The sequence below is a fragment of the Barbatula barbatula genome, assembly GCF_947034865.1.
Source record: "Barbatula barbatula genome assembly, chromosome: 6".
Lineage (NCBI taxonomy): Eukaryota > Metazoa > Chordata > Actinopteri > Cypriniformes > Nemacheilidae > Barbatula > Barbatula barbatula.
In genome coordinates, this window is record NC_136765.1 from 22,615,993 (window position 1) to 22,636,159 (window position 20,167).

Sequence of the window (20,167 nt, forward strand, 5' to 3'; positions counted from 1 at the left end):
CAAAGGTTTAGGCTCAGTTGACTGGAATGCTTTTCATACATATTCGCCAACATATTTCTTTCTTTCTTTCATTACAAAACAAAAACTTTATTAAAAAATCTTTTAGATTAAATTACGTAGAAAAAAGGATCCATTAAGTCTTCAAAATAGATGTGAACTCCTTCAATATAGTTTCAAAAGCTGCTTTTTTTTGCTGCTTGCTAATTCTAGGTAAAGGGTGATGAAGATGCTAATATGTCATCGTTTTTTATGTGTATTTTTTGTAACAACATAACTGTTATAGCCTAGTTTCAGGTACATATTAAATTGTAAAAAATTTGCGTATGTATCTCTCCGGAAAGATGGGGGGTTCTTGTGAAGTCAGGTCTCCACAGTGTTGCTGACAATTATGTCACAATGTCTGTCTTGGTGAACAAAGAGCGGCTGGTCCTGTTGTGAGCACCACACAGCAACCGAGGGGTCATTCAGATCACTTACTAAAGCCCATTAGAGGCACTTGCCCAACGCAAATACACTGTCTGATTGTCCACCTTTCAGTGTTTTCTTTGGCCTGAAAGCCATAATACGTTCACATAGCATCTCTCCACAGAAACACAGCTGCTAAGCTCTCTTAAGGAGGGCATAGAATCTACAACAACAGCCAAGACGAGTCCTCCCCCCACCTGCTTTATTCTGCCATTTTCCTTCAACTGTGTCTTTCTGCGGTGGCCTGGATGAATCCAGCAAACGGTTACGGCCCATTTAGAAGCAGCAAAAATGCAGAAGCTAATTACACCGCTATGTAAAAAGAGATTTGTTGCGTGCGTTTGTGGCTTCAATAAATGCGAACCGTAGGATCTCGGAACACATCTCAAAAGGCAACAGTAGGGGGAAAAGGCACAGCAAGCTCAGAAATCATAGGCCGTATTGATCAGGCTCATATCACATTCCTTCAAGCACTCTCGAGTTCTCAGAGTCATTTTTTTGAGGTTGCAAAGGCCATTCTGCACAAAGTCCCGCCCATGATTAATATTGAAACAGTCCCAGCCACTTTCTTCTCACTTACCTTCTCTGAATATGTATGAAAATATATCAAATGTAATGGTGCTTTATCTATCTCAAATGCAGTACACATTTGGTTGTCTTTCCATGGTAATAAAATATATAACCTGTGAATGAGGACTAGATATTAATTTGGTTTTTATTTATGTAGTTAATAATTTCAAAGCCTATACTTTGAGTAAAAGTATTTACTAATTAGTTTTTTGGTAACAATTTACAGTAAGGATGTATAGTTGTCAACATTAATGCATTAGCTAACATAATCCAAAAATCTTTAAACTTAGTTAATGTTAAAGGGGTCATGCAATGGGGTTTCATGCATTCTGACTTATTTACAATGTTAAACGTCATGCGTGACATTATAATTGTTCATGTTAGTTTGTATTAACTATTGACATTAACTAACATGAATGAACAAAGATTAATAAATGCTGAAAACTATTTTTCTCTTTGCTAGTTTATTGTGTCCTGTAACTACAAGAGTCGTGACAAAAATGCAAAATAAAAAATTAGATATTGGTATCTCACCCTTTACCTAGAATTAGCAAAAATGTACGATGTACTGACATTGTCTAAGGCCAAACAAGTTAGCTAAACCTTAAATAAATATAGCAAAAATAAAAAAACTCTCACTCCATTGGGTGGATGTGCCTCCTAACTAAAGCAATGTTACCTTGATGACGCATAATACCCGTCGGTCAGGAAAAGCAAGAAGGCCGTTGTGTTTTACATCACAACACATCGCAAGCTCTCTAGATTGAAATAATTACTCATACAGGAATGCACGCACACGAGGGACATGAATAAGGGCTATAGAAGGTTTCACAAGACATTGTGTCTCAGCATAAAAACCCCTGTATCATCAATATACTGCAGCATCCTAATGATTTGCTTCCTCTGAAGGTCAAGATGACAAGCCACAAATTAGGGGTGATCGAGCCAACAAAGCACAATATGGTTAGAGAATGGAGATAAATGCGCTCCAGATTTATGCAATAGATGCAGGGGATCATTGCAGGCTCATTAGAGTTTAATGAGACTGATGATTTGGCCTGTTCTCATGCAGTACAAATCACCTGGGGGGAGGAGAGATGACATACTGTTTCTGATCTAGCTGTGTATATCTATGAGAACAAAACTGCAGAAAAATGTCCCTAGACAAAGTTGAAAAAGTTTCTTTGGGTGAGGTGTTCGAATGGAAAAATGGTTAATAGAGAAAAATTGGGGAGTTTTGAAAGAGCCAAAAAATATTTATTTTCTTCACCCTTTTCTCTTGTTTTTGTCTAACATGGTCTATAACAAGTCACATAGACACTTCTTTTGTGATTGCCTCCCTATTATTTATCTTTTGTTTTAAAAAAGTTTGCAAAAAATGCCCAAATGTAAACGGCAGTGACGAAGCAAAAATGAATGAATGAAGATAAATCTATCTAATGCTATTTTAAATTATAAATATACTGTAAATATTATTCAAAGTTTTGCTGTCACACCGAACACTTTCGCAGTTTATTGGTCAACTAACAATAGATCACACACAAAAAAATATTTAGCATTTATATTTTGCTGTAATATCCACGTGTCAAAATATTCGTTTTATTTCAAACAGAAAACATTAAACTTCAATTAGACAAAAATGGGTGAAATACTTATATTATATAATAAAAATTTGAAAATACAATGTAAATCAACTAGAGCATTGAGTCAGGGTTTGATCCCAAGTTAACACTGGTAATATGTATTGCTTGAATGCAATATACAGTAAGTCATGTTAGATAAAGGCTTCGGTCGAAATCAAAAATGTAAATTACTGTATATGGGTCAAAAACGAAAAGGGGTTTAAGCATAAAACAATATGTGTAATACTGCTTTAAGTTGTTGTTGTTTAAATTGTTTTAAGTTTTCTGTTTAATTAAATTGCATTTTGGTTTTTGATCTTTGAGCAAAAAAATTATATCACACATTTTCACCTGATTTACTGAAGACGTCCACTAAAATGTCATTCAGTGTAACAATCTTGTCAGGGATATTTACAACAAAAATCAATTTATGACTAATTAAAAGACTTCAGCCCAAATGCTAAATGGTTGTAATCTTTCATTTTTTTATTTGCCACTATAACAGGTTTTGCCCATTTGTCAATAAGAATTTTTACTCATTTAAATCGCAATAAAGTGTAATACGCTGCTCCCTTATTATTTTAAATATTTTAATAGGTACAAGTCACAATAAGCATGTTTTTTAATTTGTATATAAATATTGTGTTACACTGAATGACAATGTGACATTATTGCAACCAAATTTTGTCATTTTACTCTCCAAAAACGTGAAACCATAAGGTAGACATTTGACTTACATTTAACTACATTTCTATGGACATAAAATAACTTTTGTAAATGTCTTTGGATGGGGACATCTTAACCTCTTTGACCCACATACATATCTCGCATTACAGTAATGATTGAGTATTATTTACATCAATTATGTAGACTATAAAAATGTATGTGCTTAAAAAAATGTAACAATGCAAAGAATCTAAATGACCCAAAATAAACATATCGAAAATAATCTGGTTTAAAAACAACAGAAGTTAACAGCATGTTTCCGCTTAGTTAGCTAACACAGTCAGTGTGCACATGCGTGTGCATGTGTTTTTAGTGAAACCTCTCAAGTAGTCAGACGTTCTGAGATTTTCAAGACGGTTACCACAGTAACCAAGGCAGTAACCAACAAGTTTATTGCTCAGATAAATGTTTTTTTCTGCCATTATGACATCATTCCTGCCCTCAATTTCCACTCAACGAAGTCACTGCCGTGTAACCGGAGTCAGTGAATTGGAGGTATTCATGCATTCAAGTATCTGGGTTTTACATTTCCATAAAAAGGTCAAGGTACATAACAGTGCAGTTGTAAACTGCATTTACAAAAATAACAGCGCTTCCAAAAGTGACAGCAAAATTATAGTGTTAAAGTTGAAAGTGCATGATAGAAGACTTGAAAAGTAATTCTGTATGTTAATCAAGACCGGGGCTAGAATTTGAACTGTATAAACATCAGCCTGATTTATGAATATTAATGAAAGATGATGTAACAGATGCTTGTAACTAATTTGCAGAAAAGCAGGTAAAACATATGACTGCTTACCGCCTGCTCATCTGCATGGCCTGAAAACTTTCCTTTAAAAGCTATTATGTTTGTCCTTCTAATGTGGTCAAGCAAAACAATTCTCTAAAAACATAAAAATCGATCGCACCCAAAATATAAAAACAAAATGTAAACAAAGTACACAGCTGAAATTGCCTACAAAACAAAGAGAGGCGATTATTTAAAAACGGCCAGAGCTAAAAAAAAAGCAGCATCAAATATAGGCACGACATTCAATTAATCAGATGAGCAATCCGATGGGCATCACAAAGAAAGTGGTGAGCGCAAAGAGAGACTTCAAGCAGAGAAACTGGAGCTTTACAACACCGTGCCAGTGGAAACCGACATCAAAGTTATGCTAATGCTGTTAAACAGCACAGAGAAATGCGACCATCACATTTGATGTCGCGATGTGTCAGATACCGGCAGCCAATGTTAAACACTTCAGTGTCTTACTGCCAGAGGGACAAAACAAACATTAAAAAAAGAAATAAACTGAAAAAATACTTAGATTTCTAGTTATGCCAAGCATATTTTATTGGCTGGGAAACGTAAGTTGGGGAACCCTTAGATAAGGGAACAATGGTGGTCTTGAATGTCAAAAAGCTTGAATACCACTTATGTAGACATTTGCACGATATATAGCTTTGCACATTTTAATGTGCGCTATTCAGTTCAATGAAGCGTTGCTCGTAACCAGCGATTTTATCCTCTAATAGAGCCGGAGTGACCTCTCACTGCGCTTTGATTGACACATCGTAGGGTCTCTAAATCCTCACAGGTGCTCTTTGTACTCTGTGGCATCTCTCGAGACATTGAATGGCACCTCTGGAGTGACAGAAGGCTTTTGCTCAGCTCATGAGTCTGTCTGCTCTGGGACATAAACTCTCTGTGACAGCCTCTATTCAGCCTCCCAGGTGTCTCTCCTACAACTACTATTCAGCCCTTCAGCTCCTTAATGAGAATCAACAATGCATCAACGCTTTCTAAATTCAGTCTCCCTGTCTTTCACTAAATTCATCTCTTCTCCATGTGGTACAATGAATGCCAGCCGATGAAATTTGTTTTCTTTACAATAACCTGAATTTACAGATGTTTAGTTTGTCTCTGAACTCCTGAAGGCCTTCTTAAAGGTCCATAATAAACATAACTATATATTTAGAGGTGTTTGAAGACCTTACGTAATGAAGCGTTGTTTTATTACCTTAGAATGAGCTATTTTAATCTACATACACCCTGGGTCCGCTTGGCGAATTCCATGTTGTTTCTACAGTGGCCCTAAACGGACAAACTGCTCTAAAGATCTCATTCGGAAACACAACGACGTCTTTGTCTAGTTAGAGCCGCTATAGTGCTTCACAAGGGAGGGGAAGGGGTGCGTAGAGCTGTTGGTTGCAATTCACAACCTCACCACTGGAAGACGTTGCATGGACCTTTAAAGTGTTAGTCAAAGGCTGATGCATCAAAAACAGTCAAAATTACCATTTTTGTCATGTTCAACTCCGTCGCTTGACCTTTTGAACACAATTACAAAAATTAGATTTTAAAGCTTCAATGTGAAGACAAAGTTATTGCTTCCTTCAGAAAACTCAAATGCACGTACAGTAGATCACTATAGACTGTCACTATATGAAAATGAGTTATATTAGAATTATATTAGAATTATATTTTCATTTCTAGACATGCTTCCCGTAAAATGTCACCCGGAGTTATAACACCAATTAACCACATTTGTCTTCCAGGGAGCAAAATTTAACCCCACAGCAACATCTAGACTCATGCAAATCCCACTTGTGCATCAGTGGACTGGTTAATTTTACTGTAAAATTTTGCTCAATCGACAGAGCAAATAACTCAGAGCTTCTTTTCATCTCGGCTCAGAGGGATTTCGAGACCCTCAACAAAGCGGAGCTGATTTTGCACATGTTAATCCTTGTGTGGGATACTTGAAAATCCAACCGGCCAAATTAGCCATCCCCAGATATTTACCGCCCTAAATCGCTCGGATGTCAACTCACATCATTCCTTTGTTATTTAAGGGACGCTACTGGGGCGGTCCTTCCAAAAATGTATTTTTTAGATAAATAAATAAAACTCGCTGAACCGCAGAGTTCACAAAAATAGTACCATCGGCCCCATTAAATTGGGGCCAGGAATAGTTTGCGGTGAGTGATAAATCATAGGATAATGAGAGAGCGGGAGGTGGTGCATTTGTATTCTGCCCAGCTGTTGGCAGCCCCCTGTCTGCTTTGAACCTCTCATGGCTGTAGAACGAGAGAGAGAGAGAGAGAGAGAGAGAGAGAATGCATTAAGCCATTATAGCCCGGCCTTTCCTTCAGAATACAGATGTGCGTACGACCATCATTTCAGTCCATCATTTAACATCACCGTGCGAGAGACAGAGGCCAGAGGAGATAATCATGCACGCAATAAACGCACCCACTAAATCTTTATTTTCATCAGCTGCCCTGACTAAAGTGCAATTAGGGTCTCGTGCTATAGGACATATCCCCCCGCAGCTGCATATAGTCTGTCCTTGCAGACGCATTGGATTAGCACGCATTTCCATTACCAGAAACCGGCGCAGGGATACAGCGGGAGCTTTAATGTGCTCTTTACCACTTAAGAAAATATATCAAGCACGCAAGCTGGAATTGGCCCATTTTATAGCTGCGGCAGATTCTTTTATGACTCAATATCTGCTTACTTTAGTCAGATCTGCTTACTGCCAGCCGAGGCAGGCCAGCGCAAGGGTGAAGGCTTGTAGCCGGGGAAGCGTATCAGATGCTGGAGATCAGATTAAGAGCGCTTTACTCCTCCATATCGGTTTATCAGAGTTATAGTAATGTGCACTGTGCTATTGTTTTTATATGGTTCTCTAAGTACGTTTGTGTATGTATATTAAAACTACCTTGATCGGGTTCTCCCGAGACCCATTACGAAGAAAAAGCTTCAGCCTGTGAGCAAGGAAATATGTAAATCTAAAAACACACAAGAGCTTTTACATCTTAATAGCAAAAAGCGGCCTGATGACATATATCAACCAAGATTAGTAGTTCTTGCCTGTGCAAAACCCCACAATGCAATGGGTGCCACGGTCCTATTCGTAGTGCTTTGATCTTATAGCCGTCTAAAACAATGATAGATATTTTGGCCTAGATACGAGTGAGAATGAATGGCAATGTGCAAAAGATGTTACGAGAGGCAGATACACATTGAAACAGTATTGCATTTGGTTATATCCCATGCAAAGAGCTTAGGCTTTGGTTACACTGCAGGATTTAGGCACCGCAATCTAATTTGCCATATGACTCTGCACTTGCATTTGATATATAATCGTGTGCGTGCACATACCCATGCAAGCATGATTGCGAGCCAGATTATATCCATCCATGTCGAAGATGCTTCTTCCTGTATGTCTGTAATATGATCAGATCAGACCGCTCAACCAACACAACGCTTTCTTTTCCAGCACATAACAAATATATATTGCATTTTAACCTTGTAAATACAAGCCTAAACAGATTATTCAAGGGGTTGGTGTTGTTGAAAGGCCTCATTATAGAGATTTGACAAGATGCCGAGAATGTCAAATCTAAAGGCGTTGTGATTTAAATGCAAGGGATGATTTAAAGAGATAGCTTTTCGTGAGTTAAACCTTATTAGCTCTGATATGGATGCAAAAGGCTTTGCTTCACACACAGGAATGTGAAGGTTAGCAGTAATATGCTAGTACAGCTGACAGCTAATGCACACTCATATTAAAGGGATAGTTCACCCGTAAAAAGATTCTGTCATCATTTATTTACCCTCATGTCATTTAAAACCTGTAAATGACTCTTTCTTCTGTGAAACACAAAAGAAGATATTTAAAGAAATGTCTCGTTATGTCCACATAATAGAAGTCAGAAGGGGCGTATGAATGTTTTTCAAAATATCTTCTTTTGTGCTCTGCAGAAGAAAGAAAGTGATACAGGTTTACAATCACATAAATGATGAAAGAATTTTCAATTTTGGGTGAACTATCCCTTGAAGAAGATATTTATTTATAGATCAGGGAACTCTGATGGAGCTTCAGTGACCAAAGACTGAGTAAAGGTGCCGCAACACAAATCTAATATATGTAAAGAACATCACCAACACTGTGATCTTCTTTTATATCAATCAAAAAAATGTATATATGTTGGTAAATGTCAGGAAAGTCCGGCATAATTTATCTTAAATTTATTTTAAAACAACAGAAAGTATTTTGCAACCACTGCATATTTTATGAATGATAAAATAATTGCATTTCCATTGTTGCTATAATGCCTCTATGACCAAAAACAAAACCATCTAAGCTTTTGAACAACATTAAAAACCCAAGGCTGTTGTTCTTTATCAGTGTGCTTTAATGAAATCCATACGTCTCATTTCAAATGGAGGACGTGACATTGAAAGAGAGTCCAGATGAGTAACGATAATGCGATCAAGATTTTATCAGATTAGATAACTCATCTGGGGTCCCTTCCTCTTCCTTTTAATGATTAACACTATATTTTTTACACGTGACGGTCTCTAATTCATATTCATATTCATTTTTCATGTTCTAGTGACTCAACCACATCTACCACCAACTCAATCCTCCAAATTATGCCAGAACACAGGAAAAACCTCCACTGGCCAGCACATACAAATAACTAATGACTTTACAGCCTCATTGGCATTTTCTCTTGCATAAAGCAGCAGGGTGGCCAGATCAAAACAAGGCGCCAGTGCTTTAGTGACAGCTTATTATCACAGACAAACACCCCCCAAAGTGACTCCCGCTCGAACCTCTGCCATTTTACCTCTCCACCTCTGCCGTCATCCTGACGTCGTGCACGCCTGCTCTCCTGAAAGCACCATTCAGAATGCTTGGAGATGATCGCGACCTTGTCGTGGTTCTGTTGTGAATGCGTGGCTTGGATGTCTGTCTGTTTTCACTGGAATTGTTTCAGTTTCGCACGCTTGCCAATATTTTCGGGTCGCCTGCCCAAAAGCATTTTGCATCCCGTGGACTCTGTCCTCTGTGACTTTAAAAAATGACTTGAAACTAGAAGTTTCAAGTGGCGTCTAACCACATCTGCAGACATCATAAAAAGACAAATTGAAGGGGACTGTTATTGTCCAAATAACTTTAGTAATATTGATGTAATTGGAATTGTATGTAAAGGATTACAAAGATTCTGAGCGGATGTATATTTCAGTGATATTGTAAGTTATAGATATGAGGTCAGAACAGGCGGGAGTTGGGCTTAGGCCTGATATACGAAGTCTAATCTTTTCTGACATTTAAACATGGGGTATTGGGGTCGGAGCTGTATTGGGTTTAGTTCATCTGTTTGCTTTCAATGAACTCAGGGGCGGATTGGACAAACCAGACCAGCTGCACAAATAACCACAGGAAACAACATGGACGACGGACTGAAGGACTTGCTTTAACCTTAATAGTCCATGACATCAAACACATCAACGTAAACTACAAGAATTAATAAAGGATTCTTCTTCACTTGATCGTAGACATACTACAGCTTTCAGGCTCTCTGGTCTATTTTTAAGCAAGACAGGCAAAAAGGAAAAACAGAGGTAATGTGATAGTAATGTCTCCAGACACATTAGGTTTTCCCATCTCAGTACGGTCAACATGTTCCCTAATTACTCAAAACCCATTGAGCCGTATCGGTCAAAAGACAACTATCCACACTGTTATATGGTAAAACACTTCCACAAATAAGTAATGCAGAATCTGTCCAGCCTCCTTGTGTCAATTCCTTATTTAAACAGACAATCACACTTGTTGACTTCTTTGCTCCATCTCTTATCATAAGTCTAAGCTCAGCGAGAGAGAATAAACAATTCTGACGAACTTTCTTGCATTCTGACACAACATCCAACGGTATGCGTAGTTTACAGGAACTGTCCGTGGTGCTGCTGCTAGTTTCAACCTTACGTAACATTTTATATGTAACAAAGTGTAACATTACAGAAATTGCATGTTCTCACAATGAAAACATATCAAACATATGAAAACATACACATCTTTCATGTAATTGTATGTATTTAGATTATACACTTTCAGGTTACCTGGAAATCAAACCCATAACCTTTGCACTGCAAACGCAATGTTCTACCAACTGAGCTACAACTCAGAGCAATATGAATATCTCCCTCCTCACAAACTGTCTTGTCAGCAGGCTAAAACCGTAGTTTCCCACACCTTCAGGAATACAGTGCATGGCCGTCTGGACTGCAGCGTGAAGCATAAATTGAATTATAGCACCACCAGCCAGTGAAAGAGGAGCTGCAGTCAGACACTCATCTACTCTATATGACAGCCATACGAGTATTCTGAGAAAACCATAAAATTAAACCACACCAGACATCATCCCTTATGCCTCTTTGTCTTTTAAATGTATGAACTAACAATATAATGGCACATCTAAATAAGTAATTCAACATGGTTTAAATCATTTTTATATATAAATGTGCCTGTTACGTTTTATTTTTCATCATTTAACTATTGCTGTTTTTGTCAAATAAAAGCTGATACAAATTATACTCACTCTTTACTGCTTCAAATATTTCAGGTACATAAGAAATGACGCTAAATGGTATACACAGGGTAGTGAAAATCGTCATCAATAGACAGACATTTTATTCTGAGTGTTCAGAATAATGAAAAATCCAATCTAAACGACTGAATAAACACAAAAAAAGTTATTTGTGACATTCAGAGAACACTGCAGGCAATGGACACTGCATACTGCTTGTTAATTTCAATACTCTCCCATAGTACATTACCCAAGACGCTTTAAATTCATTATTAATTAAAATGACAACAGTTTATTTATTAATATACAAACGATTACGAGCTTAAGATTAGAAAGCACATTTCCAGTCCTAAAAACTGTTTTGTTCTACAGCAAAAGAAAAAATCACTTTAATCCAGATTAAAAAATGATATAAAACAGGGATACGCCTCCTGTATCATCGATTGGATCTCTACCAATGAGAAGGCTATTACTTCATGGCATTTTCCAGATATTTTACCTGATGATATGGAGAACGTTGCTCTTCATGTTCCCATCACTTAGAAAATAACCGATTAGGGATGTCGGTGCATAAAAGCACGTTTTTTATCAATCAAGTCAACAACAGTGAGACAAAAAAACACAAACCCATCAATCCCATTATTGAAATAATTGATACAACCACTTAAACCAAATGCAAATCACGGATACATATTTTATATATGGAGTTGATGTTCTACGAAATGACATTGAGTAAGGGGTGACCATCAAAGAGCGCTCCTTCCATCAATTTGCAATTTCTCCTTTTTTTTATTACTTAGGATATAGAGCAAGGAAAACACGTCCCACTACTGTAGATATATAAATTGACATTGCTTGCGTTTGAAAACCATATGCTTCCTATTTACCAAAGACACGACAAGAAGATACATTTTAACTCTTGGCACCGATTCGTCAAAGCAGTCGAAAGGGAAAGCGCAATGTGACAAGCCATTCAATATTCAGACAGAAAAGTTTACCTTGCAGACGGAACGCCAGTTCTGCTTAAAGCACCGAGGTCAGAGGAACCGTATCTTCTCACTTGTCATATTTTCCCATGTTGAGGTTCTGTTGTGCTCCATTGGATTCAGACAAAATTTTCTCGAAGCAATGAGCGCTTGATTTGAAGGCATCCGATTTCAGAAAGCCCATATCCAAAACCACGAGGTTTGTTTTTGTCCACAACCTTTAAAATCCAATGGTTTCCGCTTTGATGCAATGGTTAGATATCCCAAAAAGCCTGCTGTGACGGACAGTCAAATTCCTGCGCAACGTGCCCGACGCCCCTCAAGAAAGCCGAGTACTTGTTTTCCCTCTATGAAGCGCTATAGCCCGTTCCATTCTCGTCCCGCCCGTCGACACACCTCGCTCGGCCGCGAGCTTTCGTCCGCATTAAACCCGGCTGCGCTCGAGAACTCGAATGAAATCTCAGCAGGAAGACCTTGGCGCCGCCGCACCTTTACGCGTACTTATCCGCGCTCTGCCTTCTCCACGCCGGGTTAATCCACGCAGTCACTGATTGCCTTCGGCGCCTGCCCTCCATCCAAAAGATGCCAAAAGTGTCGCTCCTTTCCGATCTCCACAAAATCAAAAATAGAAAACCTCTAAATTTCTCCAGCAACGCGGAATTAGACACACGGTATGTTTTGCATTTATGGAAAGGTCTCTTAACTGCCCATAAGGCGCGTGAAAGAAGCAAATTCCTCACCAGCCCTCACAAAACCCATTGCCCCGTAACATCTAGCCGTTAAACCAAACTAGTTTTGCACTAGCTGGGATCATCCGTAGAGCGTCTGTTCTCTCTCCCCTGCTGTTTGGATAGGGGGGGACGCGCAGGAAGTCATCACGGATTGGCTCAGACTGACGCTCGCAATACTCGATACGTGTGTCACTCTGCGCTTTTCAGTGGGTAGTGATGTTGATGTAGCGCTCAGAGACGAAAAGGATATGCTGCTGTCCAACGAAAAGGCAAAGAATAGCAAGGACACGGTTTTGTCCACGGTATCTGACTTCAATTTAACGCAATGCCTTCTCTACCCCGGCCCTCAGTTCAAGGAGACCAGATGGTCAGGATTAAGCGCAAACGTTTTGATGCCTGTGTACAGGAATGTCATGGTGTCGATTGGAAGCAGTGGGCATACTGAAATCAAGTTAAGCAAGTAAACAGAGCTGGTTTAGCTTTAAACGTTTCCTAATAAAATATCGCGTCCGCGCACGTTTGATGTTTAGTGGGACAGGCGATCGATACCATAAAAGCGTTAACGTCGTGTCTACCTATATGCTTCAAGAGTCAACTGTTTACATATCGCCTGACATTTCAGCTGTCGATACAGATGCAATTTATGCAGTAATGTTTCCCACAGAAAGCAATTTTTTGTTTAGTTTAAATAATAGGCTTTTTAAAAATGAGCCTATGACGTTACCTATGACTGCCACTACACATACAGATACCGCCCACAAACATCATAATGTGATTATATTGTTGTTAAGTGTTTAGTAACAATAGCGTGGCCATTCAGCACCTCGGACAGCGCAAACACAAGAGAGTCACATCCCTAAAGCCACGTAAATGATCACAGGGGTTTCACGTGGGATTTTACACGAAAATCTCACATATGTGAAATCTGAATGTGCCTTCTCTGTAGGCAACTGAACTGAGCATGCAGAACCGGACCGTACACTATCGGTTGTTTTCTCTAAGACCATACATTGCTTGCCACTGTTTCAGATTCTAAGTTTCTGTGTGGGGTCAGTAATATAAACAACAATACAAAATTTTCTGTCATTTATTTTTCTGTTTAGTACGGTGCTTTGTGTGTAAGGAAAAAATACAGGTTTAGTAAAATAATAATTTTTGTGTGTAAATGTAAATGTTTAATTATGGACCAGCACTATGTTGATAAAAAACTAAATAGATGCCTAGACTAGAGACCTTTTTATCTGACACTGCACACAGTTTTTGACAATGCGCTTACACGTGATGCTTTTATGGCAAATGAATCATACATGGTCCACCCACTACCCTAACACAGAGCCAACATATATTTAATCCCACCGTTTGTATGTGCTTGGTTAGTGTTTAACGGTTCCTTTACTTGGTTTACATTGTTAATTGAATTTCTAAAGAGCGATTTGCTGTTGTTTAGATCACTTGCTCCCCATAAAGACCAGTTCTTTCCATGTAATATAGAGTGCGTCCAAGTAGAACACGTCATTAAAATGGTTTCACGTGCCGGATCAATTTCGAAGCACAGCATGCGTGCACAAGGTCTGTTATGATGGGGGTGCTGTTGGACTGAGCACTATATTGCTATGGATTATTCCATTCAGCACTTGCAGTACACTCATTTATTATACGCGAGGCTGAAAATTTTATGCTTTCTCTCAGGGTGAATTACAAAATGGCCCTGAAATGTCCTTATTTGTACGTTCATATTGCCACTCATCCAGCATAAACACATCCACTCAGCATTAACCAGCCCATCAATGTTTGGCCTACAAAACAAAATACCCCCTTGCTGATCATCTGACTATCAAGCTCTTGTTTAGCAGTTAGTTATTACATTTTTTCACTCCGAAAAGCTGTCATAAACATAGATTTTTGTTAGCAAGGCCGTGTAGGTAGCGAAAGATCATTCAATTCGGTAAACATTTGAGAACTATGTAGCTAAATTATTTTTTAGTAAGTACTTAAATAGAAGTTTGCCAAACTGATGCAATTAAACTGTTAGTAAGTGGGTAACTGTGCCAACCTGTCAATGCATAGAACCTTGATTGAAACATTTGCATTAGAAAACCTTTTGTCAATTAATTTCGCCTCTAGAGAATCTCTATACACTGCATATTTCCTTTTATTGATAAAATTATGCGTTCTGGTGTCACCATTTAATTAACACAGACAAAATCATGTTGAAAAGCCATATCTTTTCATTTCTTGAACATTTTAGAAGATAGCTTTATGTATATAGTAATTATTGGATTTCCCTTGAGGCGTGTCTCTTTTCCAATGTCTAATATGTTAATTAAATCCATCTTAAGGTTCCTTTGTACAGAAACAGATGTAAGGTGTCCCCACTGCGTGACCTGGACTCTTTGGGGCTATATCTCATTCTTTCATCAGAGGGAAGGAACGCCTTCGGTGCAGCCCCTGAGAGGCACACGCTCAGGCAGCTGATCCGAGTCGCTGTACTCCTGAGACTGCTTTTCTTCTTATCACGCCATGCGTTTTAAATCTTCTGTTTTTAGAAAGGAAGGGATGCTAATAACTGTGATGGAGTCTAACTAGCTGTTATTTCAATGCTGTATGAATTGGCTGAAAAAAGCAATGAGTTTTCTCTTTCTGTTTTCATGTGTCAAGAAAACTCGTTCAGATTAAAGGAATAGGTCACAGAACATGAAAAGAAACTTTTAAACTCACCTGTGTGCTGTTGTTCTCATTATAAAACCCAAACGGAGAGCCTAGATGCTGTTATTTTACATACAATGACAGATCAAAGTGAAGATAGCTGTCAAAACCACCGTTAAAGGGGTAGATCACCCCAAAATGAAATTGGATGAAATTGGATTGGATTTGTGTCCGTACAATAGATGTGAATGGATACCAGCGTTGTTCGGTTACCTGCCTTCTTCAAAATATTTTATTTTGTGTTCTGCAGAATAAAGAAAGTCATACAGGTTTGAAATGACAAGAGGTTGAGTAAATGACGACAGAAGACCGACATGTAGTTTGCATTCTCACTATATTGAAAGTCTTCTGAAGCCGTAAAAATGCTCCAACAACATGGGGAGAAATCAAAGCCATCGAAACGTGGCATTCCTGTAAATGAGATTTTAGAGCATTGTCATATATAAAGATAACATTTGCCGTCTGATATGTACACAAATTTCTTGACTTCAGACTTCAAGTCAAGTAAATGACTTCATAAGACTTGTCATACAATGCAGATCTAAATAACCTTACTGTGATTTGTGTCCCTTCGGACTGAATACATAGCTTGAAAATACAGCGTGCAGTTGTAGAACACAATTTGGGTGAGAAAATCTTTTTCGTGCAAAATAATTATGTTGGCTGTTGGGAAATGGTCAGCGGATATAATTACAGAAAGGTCAGAGTTGTCACTGTACTACTACAGTTACAGCTCAAGGGTTGAGGTGGAATTATGCGTCATGTGGGATTGTGTGTTCAGATTCAGCGTGTCGGACAGGTCATGTGCCGTCTGATCGAGGGTGCTATTTGTTCACGGTGACACAGAAACCATTTTGTTCCATTTCCTCCATGTGCAAGAAAATTCCTCTGCCCACCTGTTGGTTACCCAACGTGTAGAGATCATCCAAGCAGAAACCTTCCCGAGTCACATTATCCTCAAATCCTCTGCACAGCCACTGACCAGGACAGACCTGGGGATTGATTTTTTCTGGCTGTGTTATGTTGACTGTGCTTTCAAACTTGGCCCTACACATCCAATTACCAGCCACAAGTGGTTTATAATGTCAGGTATCTGCATATTGATGAGTAAGCTAAGATCAAATACAACAATAAACACATTTTGGCAACACTGTCAGTTATTTGAAAGGAAGCCAAACCATGATGGGATTTTATTAAGAGAGTGTGGAGTAGATATCACTTTAGGATTGAACGACAAATAAAGGCCAAAGTGTTTGGAATAGATAATTGATTCTGCACTCATCATTAGATTGCTGTAAACTTAAACACGCAGAGATAAAATGTTTTACACAGCCGAGCCAATTGACACTGTCGATATTGTGGATCCAATACGATTTAAGTAATGATATTACCAACTCTGCATACACGCTCAAATCAAGAATTGAACCATTTTTTACAAGAATTGAACCCACCATACACAATTTGGCATTTTGGGTATTTAAAAATGTGAGAATTCTATTATTTAGCATAGTGTCACAGCATAACAATGATATGACGCTGTCTCCTGTCTTTGTAGACGTGATCTTGTTTTGGCAGCTTAATGTGCGATTTCTAGAGAGAATAAACAACAACAACATCAACAACTTCAGGTGTCGGGGACAAACCAAAAATAAAAACATTTCCAAAACGAATTGGAAGATATTCATCTTGCGACAAATCAGCATCCCTTTAAACCATGTATTATGCTGCAGTTCCTAATAAGATTATTGGCCAACTGTCAAGTCGTTTCTTATGAGCCTCAGTCAGAGTAGATGGCAAGTTTAATTTGAAGTAAATAAGAGCAGGGATGTAAGGTACAATCAGTTAATTCTCTCACAGCCTAATTTTCATTTTGTTAAATTAAATATGGCATACACCTTACATTTATGGGGTCTAGTTGCATTCAGTGCTTAGGCAGAGTTAATTGTGGAACCTGTGTAAATAAACGCTTATCCAGAGACATCATTAGCATATAAAGCAATCGCACTGCATCAGCAACACTACAGGGGGTTGGGGATGAAATAATGGACAAAATATAATATGGGATCTGCAGGAATGCAAAAACTAAATGAACAGTGTTTTGTCAGTGAAAGAAAGTACCAATGTATTATTTTCTATTCATGTATTTATTTTGAGGATCGAATCTCCTATTCTGAGAAACAGCTTGCTAACTGGAAAGTTTATGACTTATCTGTTGTCAGAGTTTATAGCCAATTTGAAAAATGCTATTGAAACATAATGTTGACAAACAGTTTGCAAAAGGAACACATTTATGATACCATTGTCAAATGTTATAGTGGATTTGAATTATGATATTGTAACATCAATTCAGCTTATTTAGCAAACTTTGAAACCACTGTTGACGGATTTCATAGCTAAATTAAAAGAATAATAATCTTGACAAACAATTATTTCAAAGTCTTTCAGCAGTTAGGAGCTTGTACTTCTAAGACTACCCTTGAATTCATCCATCCAATCCTGTCCTAGGTCTAGAGTTTAGCTCCAGCCTTCACAAAATACAAACTGCCTGTAATGTTAATGTCACCTGATGGCGTGGTTCAGGTGTGATGGAAGCTAAAACCTGGCACCCTTGAGTAAAACCATTACATGTTCCCCATAGACGTAGTGATGGACCGAAAGTAAAACTCTTGACTGAAACCGCTCCCGAAAACTCAGGATGCAGAAAATGTCTTATTTTTTATGGCCGGATATTGATAATTTTCGGACGATCCCTAACTACTAACTACTCAGGACTGTTTGTGACAGAGGGTCTTTTCATTTTGTTTGGTTAGCAGGGGGCAACTATGCAGATAAGTACCTGGCAGGATGGAAGCAATCTGTTCGCTCTCAGTCAAAGGCGAGCCTCAACACCTGCTTTAGTTTCCTGCGCCTCCTTTCTATCTGCTCTTCGTTGAGTGTCATGTCTGGGGTTGTTCGCCGGCCCTTTATAATTGGATCCTGCTCTGTAACTTTCTCCCTTTGCAGCCATTATTTTGCAGAAGCTCCTTGTAAAAATGTAAAAGGCATTTACTGCTAGGAAAGTACAAGGGAAAATGAGATGTTCTTTTGTGTGTTTCTCACTTTCAGAGTCTTCCCTCACGGGGTATACGGCAGGGCTTTGTGTAAAGAGAGCAAGCTCAGTAGTTCTTAAGTAATAAAGAGACAGACGTCGAGTTGTGGTGGAATGATTCCCTTGGGGCTTTAAGGATCATGGAGTAAGTGTCTCTGCTGTCTGGACAGGTGCTTCTTTGCTAGCTTCCTGGGACCGTTCGGAAATGTTTATGTTGTAGCAGGAGTGGGAGATTCATTGCGGCAACAACAATAAAATGTTAAAGTCCAAGATTTGATTCGAAAACCAGCAATAAGAACAGCAACACAGTGTTCAGATATCCAATAGTCACAGTCATGACAAGACAAGACTACTTACTGCCTGTTGTCTGTTCGATAACCATCTAATGCACACAACCGGGTATCACATTGACATTCCTATGAAATTATTCAAATTTTATTACATTCACCCCTAAAAAGCACAGCAAAACAAAGCAAACTGGGACTGATCACTTTATAGAGCAACTCAGATGGTTGTTGGTTGAGGGATCTTGACTGCAAGTGGACCAAATCATATGCCAATAGTCAAATGTCTGGCAAGACAAGACTAAAAAGCACTAAACAGTATGTATTATTGACCATAGTTGAACGCTAATGTTGACAGCCTTACTGTAAATGCCAATTCTCTTTGGCCTCACTGCCCAGTAAAAGAACTTAAGCTCAATCCTATATCGGACGTGAACCACAGAAAGCATGCAGGGGCATTAGGTTAAGAAATGCACAGTATGCCCGAGACTTAAAACCATCCCCATAACAAAGGCAATAAGCGTGCCTATACCGAGCCTGTTAGATAAGTGAGGCAGCAATCTATTGATGCATAGCACTGCAGGGGAGGAGACATCTGTGGTGCTTTTTAAGGTCACAACTACATCTTTCTGCTGTTCTGTTGATGTGAATAAACAAACACAATATATCAAACTGTCTCGCTTGCTATAAAAAGCCTCGACGGCTTCCTGCTGTTTTAAGTGCACCGGCCAATGGCCCAGTTCATTTCCGTAAGAGAAAAATTACTTCAACTAGTGCACCGTGGAAAACTGTAGGTTATGATACATAGTTTTCAACACTCAAAGTTAATAATCCTTCTATGATGGGAAATGGAGGTCTATATGTGTGTGCGCGTGTGCATAAATGTATATGTTTGAAGCATCACCATCCCCTGCTCTGATCCATAACCCATGGCTGTAAATAATGGAGTCAAACTAAACCTTCCTGAATCTCCAATAAACTGAGAATAATCTGATGGCAGGTTTCGTGTAGCCTGGAGTGGAGAATACAACGTAGCATTGGTGCTATGAGCTGGCGGAACAGATTTGTTCCACTTTCTAGATGTGTTGAATACCCAGACTTTTGACTTTTAGTGTGCGCCTTTCCAAACCAAAGTAACGGATAACTGGATGGTTTGTTTTTATGCACAGTGGGAGTAATTAGGATTTTTTTTTACAAAATTGAACCTGATGCAAAACTATTAACTTCTTTAAAAGGATTTGATGCCACCAACCTGGAAAACACTTTCACATCCAGTGAACAGTTATTCCTTTGACGTGATCATTGGACCATCCTGGTACCTAATATACACAGCTTTGTTGCCAATGGTGACTTCAGCTAGCTGTACCTTTTTTCTGTTCGCTGTCTGAACAGACTCCAGACGGATCGGACGGGCTGTCTAGTTTTCTAGCAGTCTGTGGTGTCACAGAAGCATATACCATTTTCCACCTGTAACCCAAAAATTATATGTATATTTACTTTTAGTTACCCTACAGGTTCAAGTAAAGCATCAAATTATTACACTCATGGTAGAAAATTGACAAAATGCGGTTTTACAGATCGATTTGAACAAAAGACAAAAAATATTTTATGGTAATTA

At 38.6% G+C, this 20,167-nt stretch overlaps 1 protein-coding gene across 1 annotated transcript in view; it reads right to left on the reverse strand.

Annotated features, from left to right (window-relative positions):
• The window catches only part of lrfn5a (leucine rich repeat and fibronectin type III domain containing 5a), a 32,418-nt gene extending 19,873 nt beyond the window's left edge, over positions 1-12,545 (reverse strand). The window contains exon 1 of the mRNA XM_079457899.1: positions 11,753-12,545. The gene's annotated coding sequence lies outside the window, so the exon portion shown is untranslated. The remainder of the gene's footprint in view (positions 1-11,752) is intronic.
• Between the last annotated feature and the right edge of the window lie 7,622 nt (positions 12,546-20,167).